Raw genomic sequence first — 15,190 nt, 5'->3', positions numbered from 1 at the left:
ACCACTTTATGAACAAAAAGAGGATGGACATGGGCTTGGAGGGCAAGCACTTAATGAAATTTCAAAGCATGGAATGATGACAACATATCAACTCTACATAGATTGTCTGGTGAAGCATTAGCTAGCAATGCCCAAGAGGCAGTCTTAGCATGCATCCTTTGTGCCCTTCTGCTAAGTTCTGACACTGATGACCAAACAGAATGTAAGACAGCCCTCTAGTTAGCAAAACTTGATCAATATCCACACCATTCATTAGTAAAAGTAGGGGATTCTGATGATAAACCAGTCTCTGATGGAGAACTTTAAGAGCATTCCAGTGTTTGGAATGGGCATCTACTTGCATTCTCATCAGCCATGAAAACCATAAAGTCCTTGCAGTCAAGCATGGTATAATGGTTATGCTTCCATCCTCTAAGATATCCCTAATAACACTGAAAAGTAGTAAATCTCTAGTAAAATATAAAGCTGCAATCACTTGTGCTTAAAAAAATAGCAGCTCATAGGGGATGTAGCTCAGTGGTAGAGCGCATGCTTCGCATGTATGAGGCCCCGGTTTCAATCCCCGGCATCTCCAAGTTTTACAAATACAGCTTTTTACCATATGTAAACTCTCTAGTAGAGCCAAAGAAAACAAGCAAACCAATAAAAGTACTCTACAGCAATAGTCAAAGTTGAATACAAATCATAAAAAATCAATCAAATATGATTATATTCATCATCTTCTTCATTCCATTTTTCAAAGTTAAGTTCCCATTGAATGCTTATTGCCATTCTCCTACACTGAGGGTAAACTTATGGTAAGTAGGAAATAGATTTTTTATTTTCAGTGGGAACTGAAGGCGACAACTCAAGCAAAGTTTATTAAAAGAGCGAGACAAATAATATAGCAAAACTAATTGATTAAGATTGAGAGACAAGTTCAAACACTTTGTGAACAAAAAGAGGATGGACATGGGCTTGGAGGGCAAGCACTTAATGAAATTTCAAAGCATGGAATGATGACAACATATCAACTCTACATAGATTGTCTGGTGAAGCATTAGCTAGCAGTGGCCAAGAGGCAGTCTTAGCATGCATCCTTTGTGCCCTTCTGCTAAGTTCTGACACTGATGACCAAACAGAATGTAAGACAGCCCTCTAGTTAGCAAAACTTGATCAATATCCACACCATTTTTTTAGTAAAAGTAGGGGATTCTGATGATGAACCAGTCTCTGATGGAGAACTTTAAGAGCATTCCAATGTTCGGAATGGGCATCTACTTGCATTCTCATCAGCCATGATAACCATAAAGTCCTTGCAGTCAAGCATGGTATAATGGTTATGCTTCCATCCTCTAAGATATCCCTAATAACACTGAAAAGTAGTAAATCTCTAGTGAAATGTAAAGCTGCAATCACTTGTGCATAAAAAAATAGCAGCTCATAGGGGATATAGCTCAGTGTTAGAGCGCATGCCTCGCATGTATGAGGCCCCGGATTCAATCCCCGGCATCTCCAAGTTTTACAAAATACAGCTTTTTACCATATGTAAACTCTCTAGTAGAGCCAAAGAAAACAAGCAAACCAATAAAAGTACTCTACAGCAATAGTCAAAGTTGAATACAAATCATAAAAAATCAATCAAATATGATTATATTCATCATCTTCTTCATTCCATTTTTCAAAGTTAAGTTCCCATAGAATGCCTATTGCCATTCTCCTACACTGAGGGAAAACATATGGTAAGTAGGAAATAGATTTTTTATTTTCAGTGGGAACTGAAGGCGACTACCCGAGAAAAGTTTAATAAAAGAGCGAGACAAATAATATAGCAAAACTAATTGATTAAGATTGAGAGACAAGTTCAAACACTTTGTGAACAAAAAGAGGATGGACATGGGCTTGGAGGGCAAGCACTTAATGATATATCAAAGCATGGAATGATGACAACATATCAACTCTACATGGATTGTCTGGTGAAGCATTAGCTAGCAGTGGCCAAGAGGCATGGTATAATGGTTTTGCTTCCATCCTCTAAGATATCCCTAATAACACTGAAAAGTAGTAAATCTCTAGTAAAATATAAAGCTGCAATCACTTGTGCTTAAAAAAATAGCAGCTCATAGGGGATGTAGCTCAGTGGTAGAGCGCATGCTTCGCATGTATGAGGCCCCGGTTTCAATCCCCGGCATCTCCAAGTTTTACAAAATACAGCTTTTTACCATATGTAAACACTCTAGTAGAGCCAAAGAAAACAAGCAAACCAATAAAAGTACTCTACAGCAATAGTCAAAGTTGAATACAAATCATAAAAAATCAATCAAATATGATTATATTCATCATCTTCTTCATTCCATTTTTCAAAGTTAAGTTACCATTGAATGCCTATTGCCATTCTCCTACACTGAGGGAAATAGATTTTTTATTTTCAGTGGGAACTGAAGGCGACTACCCGAGAAAAGTTTAATAAAAGAGCGAGACAAATAATATAGCAAAACTAATTGATTAAGATTGAGAGACAAGTTCAAACACTTTGTGAACAAAAAGAGGATGGACATGGGCTTGGAGGGCAAGCACTTAATGATATATCAAAGCATGGAATGATGACAACATATCAACTCTACATGGATTGTCTGGTGAAGCATTAGCTAGCAGTGGCCAAGAGGCAGTCTTAGCATGCATCCTTTGTGATCTTCTGCTAAGTTCTGACAGTGATGACCAAACAGAATGTAAGACAGCCCTCTAGTTAGCAAAACTTGATCAATATCCACACCATTCTGTAGTAAAATTAGGGGATTCTGATGATGAACCAGTCTCTGATGGAGAACTTTATGAGCTTTCCAATGTTTGGAATGGGCATCTACTTGCATTCTCATCAGCCATGAAAACCATAAAGTCCTTGCAGTCAAGCATGGTATAATGGTTATGCTTCCATCCTCTAAGATATCCCTAATAACACTGAAAAGTAGTAAATCTCTAGTAAAATATAAAGCTGCAATCACTTGTGCATAAAAAAATAGCAGCTCATAGGGGATGTAGCTCAGTGGTAGAGCGCATGCTTCGCATGTATGAGGCCCGGTTTCAATCCCCGGCATCTCCAAGTTTTACAAAATACAGCTTTTAACCATATGTAAACTCTCTAGTAGAGCCAATGAAAACAAGCAAACCAATAAAAGTACTCTACAGCAATAGTCAAAGTTGAATACAAATCATAAAAAATCAATCAAATATGATTATATTCATCTTCTTCTTCATTCCATTTTTCAAAGTTAAGTTCCCATTGAATGCTTATTGCCATTCTCCTACACTGAGGGAAAACTTATGGTAAGTAGGAAATAGATTTTTTATTTTCAGTGGGAACTGAAGGCGACAACGCAAGCAAAGTTTAATAAAAGAGCGAGACAAATAATATAGCAAAACTAATTGATTAAGATTGAGAGACAAGTTCAAACACTTTGTGAACAAAAAGAGGATGGACATGGGCTTGGAGGGCAAGCATTTAATGATATTTCAAAGCATGGAATGATGACAACATATCAACTCTACATAGATTGTCTGGTGAAGCATTAGCTTGCAGTGGCCAAGAGGCAGTCTTAGCATGCATCCTTTGTGCCCTTCTGCTAAGTTCTGACACTGATGACCAAACAGAATGTAAGACAGCCCTCTAGTTAGCAAAACTTGATCAAAATCCACACCATTCATTAGTAAAAGTAGGGGATTCTGATGATGAACCAGTCTCTGATGGAGAACTTTAAGAGCATTCCAATGTTCGGAATGGGCATCTACTTGCATTCTCATCAGCCATGAAAACAATAAAGTCCTTGAAGTCAAGCATGGTATAATGGTTATCCTTCCATCCTCTAAGATATCACTAATAACACTGAAAAGTAGTAAATCTCTAGTGAATTGTAAAGCTGCAATCACTTATGCATCAGAAAATAGTAGCTCATAGGGGATGTAGCTCGGTGGTAGAGCGCATGCTTCGCTTGTATAAGCTCCTGAGTTCAATCCCCAGAATCTCTAAATTTTGCAAAATACAGCTTTTTACCATATGTAAACTCTCTAGAAGAGCCAAAGATAACAAGCAAACCAATACAAGTACTCTACAGCAATAGTCAAAGTTGAATACAAATCATAAAAAATTTATCAAATATGATTATATTCATCATCTTCTTCATTCCATTTTTCAAAGGTAAGTTCCCATTGAATGCCTATTGCCATTCTCCTACACTGAGGGAAAACATATTGTAAGTAGGAAATAGATTTTTTATTCTCAGTGGGAACTGAAGGCGACTACCTGAGCAAAGTTTAATAAAAGAGCGAGACAAATAACACAGCAGAACTAAATGATTAAGATTGAGAGACAAGTTCAACCACTTTTTGAACAAAAAGAGGATGGACATGGGCTTGGAGGGCAAGCACTTAATGAAATTTCAAAGCATGGAATGATGACAACATATCAACTCTACATAGATTGTCTGGTGAAGCATTAGCTAGCAATGCCCAAGAGGCAGTCTTAGCATGCATCCTTTGTGCCCTTCTGCTAAGTTCTGACACTGATGACCAAACAGAATGTAAGACAGCCCTCTAGTTAGCAAAACTTGATCAATATCCACACCATTCATTAGTAAAAGTAGGGGATTCTGATGATAAACCAGTCTCTGATGGAGAACTTTATGAGCATTCCAATGTTTGGAATGGGCTTCTACTTTCATTCTCATCACCCATGAAAACCATAAAGTCCTTGCAGTCAAGCATGGTATAATGGTTATGCTTCCATCCTCTAAGATATCCCTAATAACACTGAAAAGTAGTAAATCTCTAGTGAAATGTAAAGCTGCAATCACTTGTGCATAAAAAAATAGCAGCTCATAGGGGATGTAGCTCAGTGGTAGAGCGCATGCTTCGCATGTATGAGGTCCCGGTTTCAATCCCCGGCATCTCTAAGTTTTACAAAATACAGCTTTTTACCATATGTAAACTCTCTAGTAGAGCCAAAGAAAACAAGCAAACCAATAAAACTACTCTACAGCAATAGTCAAAGTTGAATACAAATCATAAAAAATCAATCAAATATGATTATATTCATCATCTTCTTCATTCCATTTTTCAAAGTTAAGTTCCCATTGAATGCTTATTGCCATTCTCCTACACTGAGGGAAAACTTATGGTAAGTAGGAAATAGATTTTTTATTTTCAGTGGGAACTGAAGGCGACAACTCAAGCAAAGTTTAATAAAAGAGCGAGACAAATAATATAGCAAAACTAATTGATTAAGTTTGAGAGACAAGTTCAAACACTTTGTGAACAAAAAGAGGATGGACATGGGCTTGGAGGGCAAGCATTTAATGATATTTCAAAGCATGGAATGATGACAACATATCAACTCTACATAGATTGTCTGGTGAAGCATTAGCTAGCAGTGGCCAAGAGGCAGTCTTAGCATGCATCCTTTGTGCCCTTCTGCTAAGTTCTGACACTGATGACCAAACAGAATGTAAGACAGCCCTCTAGTTAGCAAAACTTGATCAAAATCCACACCATTCATTAGTAAAAGTAGGGGATTCTGATGATGAACCAGTCTCTGATGGAGAACTTTAAGAGCATTCCAATGTTTGGAATGGGCATCTACTTGCATTCTCATCAGCCATGAAAACAATAAAGTCCTTGAAGTCAAGCATGGTATAATGGTTATCCTTCCATCCTCTAAGATATCACTAATAACACTGAAAAGTAGTAAATCTCTAGTGAATTGTAAAGCTGCAATCACTTCTGCATCAGAAAATAGCAGCTCATAGGGGATGTAGCTCGGTGGTAGAGCGCATGCTTCGCTTGTATAAGCTCCTGAGTTCAATCCCCAGAATCTCTAAATTTTGCAAAATACAGCTTTTTACCATATGTAAACTGTCTAGAAGAGCCAAAGATAACAAGCAAACCAATACAAGTACTCTACAGCAATAGTCAAGGTTGAATACAAATCATAAAAAATTAATCAAATATGATTATATTTATCATCTTCTTCATTCCATTTTTCAAAGTTAAGTTCCATTTGAATGCCTATTGCCATTCTCCTACACTGAGGGAAAACATATGGTAAGTAGGAAATAGATTTTTTATTCTCAGTGGGAACTGAAGGCGACTACCTGAGCAAAGTTTAATAAAAGAGCGAGACAAATAATACAGCAGAACTAAATGATTAAGATTGAGAGACAAGTTCAACCACTTTTTGAACAAAAAGAGGATGGACATGGGCTTGGAGGGCAAGCACTTAATGAAATTTCAAAGCATGGAATGATGACAACATATCAACTCTACATAGATTGTCTGGTGAAGCATTAGCTAGCAGTGGCCAAGAGGCAGTCTTAGCATGCATCCTTTGTGCCCTTCTGCTAAGTTCTGACACTGATGACCAAACAGAATGTAAGACAGCCCTCTAGTTAGCAAAACTTGATCAATATCCACACCATTCATTAGTAAAAGTAGGGGATTCTGATGATGAACCAGTCTCTGATGGAGAACTTAAGAGCATTCCAATGTTCGGAATGGGCATCTACTTGCATTCTCATCAGCCATGATAACCATAAAGTCCTTGCAGTCAAGCATGGTATAATGGTTATGCTTCCATCCTCTAAGATATCCCTAATAACACTGAAAAGTAGTAAATCTCTAGTGAAATGTAAAGCTGCAATCACTTGTGCATAAAAAATAGCAGCTCATAGGGGATATAGCTCAGTGGTAAAGCGCATGCTTCGCATGTATGAGGCCCCGGATTCTATCCCCGGCATCTCCAAGTTTTACAAAATACAGCTTTTTACCATATGTAAACTCTCTAGTAGAGCCAAAGAAAACAAGCAAACCAATAAAAGTACTCTACAGCAATAGTCAAAGTTGAATACAAATCATAAAAAATCAATCAAATATGATTATATTCATCATCTTCTTCATTCCATTTTTCAAAGTTAAGTTCCCATTGGATGCCTATTGCCATTCTCCTACACTGAGGGAAAACATATGGTAAGTAGGAAATAGATTTTTTATTTTCAGTGGGAACTGAAGGCGACTACCCGAGAAAAGTTTAATAAAAGAGAGAGACAAATAATATAGCAAAACTAATTGATTAAGATTGAGAGACAAGTTCAAACACTTTGTGAACAAAAAGAGGATGGACATGGGCTTGGAGGGCAAGCACTTAATGATATATCAAAGCATGGAATGATGACAACATATCAACTCTACATGGATTGTCTGGTGAAGCATTAGCTAGCAGTGGCCAAGAGGCATGGTATAATGGTTATGCTTCCATCCTCTAAGATATCCCTAATAACACTGAAAAGTAGTAAATCTCTAGTAAAATATAAAGCTGCAATCACTTGTGCTTAAAAAAATAGCAGCTCATAGGGGATGTAGCTCAGTGGTAGAGTGCATGCTTCGCATGTATGAGGCCCCGGTTTCAATCCCCGGCATCTCCAAGTTTTACAAAATACAGCTTTTTACCATATGTAAACACTCTAGTAGAGCCAAAGAAAACAAGCAAACCAATAAAAGTACTCTACAGCAATAGTCAAAGTTGAATACAAATCATAAAAAATCAATCAAATATGATTATATTCATCATCTTCTTCATTCCATTTTTCAAAGTTAAGTTCCCATTGAATGCTTATTGCCATTCTCCTACACTGAGGGAAATAGATTTTTTATTTTCAGTGGGAACTGAAGGCGACTACCCGAGAAAAGTTTAATAAAAGAGCGAGACAAATAATATAGCAAAACTAATTGATTAAGATTGAGAGACAAGTTCAAACACTTTGTGAACAAAAAGAGGATGGACATGGGCTTGGAGGGCAAGCACTTAATGATATATCAAAGCATGGAATGATGACAACATATCAACTCTACATGGATTGTCTGGTGAAGCATTAGCTAGCAGTGGCCAAGAGGCAGTCTTAGCATGCATCCTTTGTGCCCTTCTGCTAAGTTCTGACACTGATGACCAAACAGAATGTAAGACAGCCCTCTAGTTAGCAAAACTTGATCAATATCCACACCATTCTGTAGTAAAATTAGGGGATTCTGATGATGAACCAGTCTCTGATGGAGAACTTTAAGAGCTTTCCAATGTTTGGAATGGGCATCTACTTGCATTCTCATCAGCCATGAAAACCATAAAGTCCTTGAAGTCAAGCATGGTATAATGGTTATCCTTCCATCATCTAAGATATCACTAATAACACTGAAAAGTAGTAAATCTCTAGTGAATTGTAAAGCTGCAGTCACTTATGCATCAGAAAATAGCAGCTCATATGGGATGTAGCTCGGTGGTAGAGCGCATGCTTCGCTTGTATAAGCTCCAGAGTTCAATCCCCAGAATCTCTAAGTTTTGCAAAATACAGCTTTTTACCATAGGTAAACTTTCTAGAAGCGCCAAAGATAACAAGCAAACCAATACAAGTACTCTACAGCAATAGTCAAAGTTGAATACAAATCATAAAAAATTAAACAAATATGATTATATTCATCATCTTCTTCATTCCATTTTTCAAAGTTAAGTTCCCATTGAATGCCTATTGCCATTCTCCTACACTGAGGGAAAACATGTGGTAAGTAGGAAATAGATTTTTTATTCTCAGTGGGAACTGAAGGCGACTACCTGAGCAAAGTTTAATAAAAGATCGAGACAAGTAATATAGCAGAACAAAATGATTAAGATTGAGAGACAAGTTTAACCACTTTATGAACAAAAAGAGGATGGACATGGGCTTGGAGGGCAAGCACTTAATGAAATTTCAAAGCATGGAATGATGACAACATATCAACTCTACATGGATTGTCTGGTGAAGCATTAGCTAGCAGTGGCCAAGAGGCAGTCTTAGCATGCATCCTTTGTGATCTTCTGCTAAGTTCTGACACTGATGACCAAACAGAATGTAAGACAGCCCTCTAGTTAGCAAAACTTGATCAATATCCACACCATTCTGTAGTAAAATTAGGGGATTCTGATGATGAACCAGTCTCTGATGGAGAACTTTATGAGCTTTCCAATGTTTGGAATGGGCATCTACTTGCATTCTCATCAGCCATGAAAACCATAAAGTCCTTGCAGTCAAGCATGGTATAATGGTTATGCTTCCATCCTCTAAGATATCCCTAATAACACTGAAAAGTAGTAAATCTCTAGTAAAATATAAAGCTGCAATCACTTGTGCATAAAAAAATAGCAGCTCATAGGGGATGTAGCTCAGTGGTAGAGCGCATGCTTCGCATGTATGAGGCCCGGTTTCAATCCCCGGCATCTCCAAGTTTTACAAAATACAGCTTTTAACCATATGTAAACTCTCTAGTAGAGCCAATGAAAACAAGCAAACCAATAAAAGTACTCTACAGCAATAGTCAAAGTTGAATACAAATCATAAAAAATCAATCAAATATGATTATATTCATCTTCTTCTTCATTCCATTTTTCAAAGTTAAGTTCCCATTGAATGCTTATTGCCATTCTCCTACACTGAGGGAAAACTTATGGTAAGTAGGAAATAGATTTTTTATTTTCAGTGGGAACTGAAGGCGACAACTCAAGCAAAGTTTAATAAAAGAGCGAGACAAATAATATAGCAAAACTAATTGATTAAGATTGAGAGACAAGTTCAAACACTTTGTGAACAAAAAGAGGATGGACATGGGCTTGGAGGGCAAGCATTTAATGATATTTCAAAGCATGGAATGATGACAACATATCAACTCTACATAGATTGTCTGGTGAAGCATTAGCTTGCAGTGGCCAAGAGGCAGTCTTAGCATGCATCCTTTGTGCCCTTCTGCTAAGTTCTGACACTGATGACCAAACAGAATGTAAGACAGCCCTCTAGTTAGCAAAACTTGATCAAAATCCACACCATTCATTAGTAAAAGTAGGGGATTCTGATGATGAACCAGTCTCTGATGGAGAACTTTAAGAGCATTCCAATGTTCGGAATGGGCATCTACTTGCATTCTCATCAGCCATGAAAACAATAAAGTCCTTGAAGTCAAGCATGGTATAATGGTTATCCTTCCATCCTCTAAGATATCACTAATAACACTGAAAAGTAGTAAATCTCTAGTGAATTGTAAAGCTGCAATCACTTATGCATCAGAAAATAGCAGCTCATAGGGGATGTAGCTCGGTGGTAGAGCGCATGCTTCGCTTGTATAAGCTCCTGAGTTCAATCCCCAGAATCTCTAAATTTTGCAAAATACAGCTTTTTACCATATGTAAACTCTCTAGAAGAGCCAAAGATAACAAGCAAACCAATACAAGTACTCTACAGCAATAGTCAAAGTTGAATACAAATCATAAAAAATTTATCAAATATGATTATATTCATCATCTTCTTCATTCCATTTTTCAAAGGTAAGTTCCCATTGAATGCCTATTGCCATTCTCCTACACTGAGGGAAAACATATTGTAAGTAGGAAATAGATTTTTTATTCTCAGTGGGAACTGAAGGCGACTACCTGAGCAAAGTTTAATAAAAGAGCGAGACAAATAACACAGCAGAACTAAATGATTAAGATTGAGAGACAAGTTCAACCACTTTTTGAACAAAAAGAGGATGGACATGGGCTTGGAGGGCAAGCACTTAATGAAATTTCAAAGCATGGAATGATGACAACATATCAACTCTACATAGATTGTCTGGTGAAGCATTAGCTAGCAATGCCCAAGAGGCAGTCTTAGCATGCATCCTTTGTGCCCTTCTGCTAAGTTCTGACACTGATGACCAAACAGAATGTAAGACAGCCCTCTAGTTAGCAAAACTTGATCAATATCCACACCATTCATTAGTAAAAGTAGGGGATTCTGATGATAAACCAGTCTCTGATGGAGAACTTTATGAGCATTCCAATGTTTGGAATGGGCTTCTACTTTCATTCTCATCACCCATGAAAACCATAAAGTCCTTGCAGTCAAGCATGGTATAATGGTTATGCTTCCATCCTCTAAGATATCCCTAATAACACTGAAAAGTAGTAAATCTCTAGTGAAATGTAAAGCTGCAATCACTTGTGCATAAAAAAATAGCAGCTCATAGGGGATGTAGCTCAGTGGTAGAGCGCATGCTTCGCATGTATGAGGTCCCGGTTTCAATCCCCGGCATCTCTAAGTTTTACAAAATACAGCTTTTTACCATATGTAAACTCTCTAGTAGAGCCAAAGAAAACAAGCAAACCAATAAAACTACTCTACAGCAATAGTCAAAGTTGAATACAAATCATAAAAAATCAATCAAATATGATTATATTCATCATCTTCTTCATTCCATTTTTCAAAGTTAAGTTCCCATTGAATGCTTATTGCCATTCTCCTACACTGAGGGAAAACTTATGGTAAGTAGGAAATAGATTTTTTATTTTCAGTGGGAACTGAAGGCGACAACTCAAGCAAAGTTTAATAAAAGAGCGAGACAAATAATATAGCAAAACTAATTGATTAAGTTTGAGAGACAAGTTCAAACACTTTGTGAACAAAAAGAGGATGGACATGGGCTTGGAGGGCAAGCATTTAATGATATTTCAAAGCATGGAATGATGACAACATATCAACTCTACATAGATTGTCTGGTGAAGCATTAGCTAGCAGTGGCCAAGAGGCAGTCTTAGCATGCATCCTTTGTGCCCTTCTGCTAAGTTCTGACACTGATGACCAAACAGAATGTAAGACAGCCCTCTAGTTAGCAAAACTTGATCAAAATCCACACCATTCATTAGTAAAAGTAGGGGATTCTGATGATGAACCAGTCTCTGATGGAGAACTTTAAGAGCATTCCAATGTTTGGAATGGGCATCTACTTGCATTCTCATCAGCCATGAAAACAATAAAGTCCTTGAAGTCAAGCATGGTATAATGGTTATCCTTCCATCCTCTAAGATATCACTAATAACACTGAAAAGTAGTAAATCTCTAGTGAATTGTAAAGCTGCAATCACTTGTGCATCAGAAAATAGCAGCTCATAGGGGATGTAGCTCGGTGGTAGAGCGCATGCTTCGCTTGTATAAGCTCCTGAGTTCAATCCCCAGAATCTCTAAATTTTGCAAAATACAGCTTTTTACCATATGTAAACTGTCTAGAAGAGCCAAAGATAACAAGCAAACCAATACAAGTACTCTACAGCAATAGTCAAGGTTGAATACAAATCATAAAAAATTAATCAAATATGATTATATTTATCATCTTCTTCATTCCATTTTTCAAAGTTAAGTTCCATTTGAATGCCTATTGCCATTCTCCTACACTGAGGGAAAACATATGGTAAGTAGGAAATAGATTTTTTATTCTCAGTGGGAACTGAAGGCGACTACCTGAGCAAAGTTTAATAAAAGAGCGAGACAAATAATACAGCAGAACTAAATGATTAAGATTGAGAGACAAGTTCAACCACTTTTTGAACAAAAAGAGGATGGACATGGGCTTGGAGGGCAAGCACTTAATGAAATTTCAAAGCATGGAATGATGACAACATATCAACTCTACATAGATTGTCTGGTGAAGCATTAGCTAGCAGTGGCCAAGAGGCAGTCTTAGCATGCATCCTTTGTGCCCTTCTGCTAAGTTCTGACACTGATGACCAAACAGAATGTAAGACAGCCCTCTAGTTAGCAAAACTTGATCAATATCCACACCATTCATTAGTAAAAGTAGGGGATTCTGATGATGAACCAGTCTCTGATGGAGAACTTAAGAGCATTCCAATGTTCGGAATGGGCATCTACTTGCATTCTCATCAGCCATGATAACCATAAAGTCCTTGCAGTCAAGCATGGTATAATGGTTATGCTTCCATCCTCTAAGATATCCCTAATAACACTGAAAAGTAGTAAATCTCTAGTGAAATGTAAAGCTGCAATCACTTGTGCATAAAAAATAGCAGCTCATAGGGGATATAGCTCAGTGGTAAAGCGCATGCTTCGCATGTATGAGGCCCCGGATTCTATCCCCGGCATCTCCAAGTTTTACAAAATACAGCTTTTTACCATATGTAAACTCTCTAGTAGAGCCAAAGAAAACAAGCAAACCAATAAAAGTACTCTACAGCAATAGTCAAAGTTGAATACAAATCATAAAAAATCAATCAAATATGATTATATTCATCATCTTCTTCATTCCATTTTTCAAAGTTAAGTTCCCATTGGATGCCTATTGCCATTCTCCTACACTGAGGGAAAACATATGGTAAGTAGGAAATAGATTTTTTATTTTCAGTGGGAACTGAAGGCGACTACCCGAGAAAAGTTTAATAAAAGAGAGAGACAAATAATATAGCAAAACTAATTGATTAAGATTGAGAGACAAGTTCAAACACTTTGTGAACAAAAAGAGGATGGACATGGGCTTGGAGGGCAAGCACTTAATGATATATCAAAGCATGGAATGATGACAACATATCAACTCTACATGGATTGTCTGGTGAAGCATTAGCTAGCAGTGGCCAAGAGGCATGGTATAATGGTTATGCTTCCATCCTCTAAGATATCCCTAATAACACTGAAAAGTAGTAAATCTCTAGTAAAATATAAAGCTGCAATCACTTGTGCTTAAAAAAATAGCAGCTCATAGGGGATGTAGCTCAGTGGTAGAGTGCATGCTTCGCATGTATGAGGCCCCGGTTTCAATCCCTGGCATCTCCAAGTTTTACAAAATACAGCTTTTTACCATATGTAAACACTCTAGTAGAGCCAAAGAAAACAAGCAAACCAATAAAAGTACTCTACAGCAATAGTCAAAGTTGAATACAAATCATAAAAAATCAATCAAATATGATTATATTCATCATCTTCTTCATTCCATTTTTCAAAGTTAAGTTCCCATTGAATGCTTATTGCCATTCTCCTACACTGAGGGAAATAGATTTTTTATTTTCAGTGGGAACTGAAGGCGACTACCCGAGAAAAGTTTAATAAAAGAGCGAGACAAATAATATAGCAAAACTAATTGATTAAGATTGAGAGACAAGTTCAAACACTTTGTGAACAAAAAGAGGATGGACATGGGCTTGGAGGGCAAGCACTTAATGATATATCAAAGCATGGAATGATGACAACATATCAACTCTACATGGATTGTCTGGTGAAGCATTAGCTAGCAGTGGCCAAGAGGCAGTCTTAGCATGCATCCTTTGTGCCCTTCTGCTAAGTTCTGACACTGATGACCAAACAGAATGTAAGACAGCCCTCTAGTTAGCAAAACTTGATCAATATCCACACCATTCTGTAGTAAAATTAGGGGATTCTGATGATGAACCAGTCTCTGATGGAGAACTTTAAGAGCTTTCCAATGTTTGGAATGGGCATCTACTTGCATTCTCATCAGCCATGAAAACCATAAAGTTCTTGAAGTCAAGCATGGTATAATGGTTATCCTTCCATCATCTAAGATATCACTAATAACACTGAAAAGTAGTAAATCTCTAGTGAATTGTAAAGCTGCAGTCACTTATGCATCAGAAAATAGCAGCTCATATGGGATGTAGCTCGGTGGTAGAGCGCATGCTTCGCTTGTATAAGCTCCAGAGTTCAATCCCCAGAATCTCTAAGTTTTGCAAAATACAGCTTTTTACCATAGGTAAACTTTCTAGAAGCGCCAAAGATAACAAGCAAACCAATACAAGTACTCTACAGCAATAGTCAAAGTTGAATACAAATCATAAAAAATTAAACAAATATGATTATATTCATCATCTTCTTCATTCCATTTTTCAAAGTTAAGTTCCCATTGAATGCCTATTGCCATTCTCCTACACTGAGGGAAAACATGTGGTAAGTAGGAAATAGATTTTTTATTCTCAGTGGGAACTGAAGGCGACTACCTGAGCAAAGTTTAATAAAAGATCGAGACAAGTAATATAGCAGAACAAAATGATTAAGATTGAGAGACAAGTTCAACCACTTTATGAACAAAAAGAGGATGGACATGGGCTTGGAGGGCAAGCACTTAATGAAATTTCAAAGCATGGAATGATGACAACATATCAACTCTACATAGATTGTCTGGTGAAGCATTAGCTAGCAATGCCCAAGAGGCAGTCTTAGCATGCATCCTTTGTGCCCTTCTGCTAAGTTCTGACACTGATGACCTAACAGAATGTAAGACAGCCCTCTAGTTAGCAAAACTTGATCAATATCCACACCATTCATTAGTAAAAGTAGGGGATTCTGATGATAAACCAGTCTCTGAT

General features: G+C 37.3%; 8 non-coding genes across 8 annotated transcripts; all 8 read left to right on the top strand.

Moving 5' to 3' along the window:
• Positions 1–502: 502 nt before the first annotated feature.
• Positions 503–574, top strand: TRNAA-CGC (transfer RNA alanine (anticodon CGC)). Its single transcript has one exon. It is a non-coding gene; the product is annotated as a tRNA-Ala (tRNA).
• Positions 575–2,104: 1,530 nt separating this feature from the next.
• Positions 2,105–2,176, top strand: TRNAA-CGC (transfer RNA alanine (anticodon CGC)). The gene has a single exon. It is a non-coding gene; the product is annotated as a tRNA-Ala (tRNA).
• Positions 2,177–3,008: 832 nt separating this feature from the next.
• On the top strand, positions 3,009–3,079 carry TRNAA-CGC (transfer RNA alanine (anticodon CGC)). The gene has a single exon. It is a non-coding gene; the product is annotated as a tRNA-Ala (tRNA).
• Positions 3,080–4,853: 1,774 nt separating this feature from the next.
• Positions 4,854–4,925, top strand: TRNAA-CGC (transfer RNA alanine (anticodon CGC)). Its single transcript has one exon. It is a non-coding gene; the product is annotated as a tRNA-Ala (tRNA).
• Positions 4,926–7,376: 2,451 nt separating this feature from the next.
• Positions 7,377–7,448, top strand: TRNAA-CGC (transfer RNA alanine (anticodon CGC)). The gene has a single exon. It is a non-coding gene; the product is annotated as a tRNA-Ala (tRNA).
• A 1,755-nt stretch (positions 7,449–9,203) lies between these two features.
• On the top strand, positions 9,204–9,274 carry TRNAA-CGC (transfer RNA alanine (anticodon CGC)). Its single transcript has one exon. It is a non-coding gene; the product is annotated as a tRNA-Ala (tRNA).
• Positions 9,275–11,048: 1,774 nt separating this feature from the next.
• TRNAA-CGC (transfer RNA alanine (anticodon CGC)) lies at positions 11,049–11,120 on the top strand. Its single transcript has one exon. It is a non-coding gene; the product is annotated as a tRNA-Ala (tRNA).
• Positions 11,121–13,571: 2,451 nt separating this feature from the next.
• TRNAA-CGC (transfer RNA alanine (anticodon CGC)) lies at positions 13,572–13,643 on the top strand. Its single transcript has one exon. It is a non-coding gene; the product is annotated as a tRNA-Ala (tRNA).
• The last annotated feature ends 1,547 nt before the right edge of the window (positions 13,644–15,190 follow it).

The sequence above is a fragment of the Taudactylus pleione genome, unplaced genomic scaffold (genome assembly GCF_031769625.1).
Source record: "Taudactylus pleione unplaced genomic scaffold, aTauple2 ptg000070l, whole genome shotgun sequence".
Classification (NCBI taxonomy): Eukaryota; Metazoa; Chordata; class Amphibia; order Anura; family Myobatrachidae; genus Taudactylus; species Taudactylus pleione.
The sequence above is the reverse complement of the archived record's forward strand: the minus strand, read 5'-3'. Positions and strand labels throughout refer to the sequence as shown.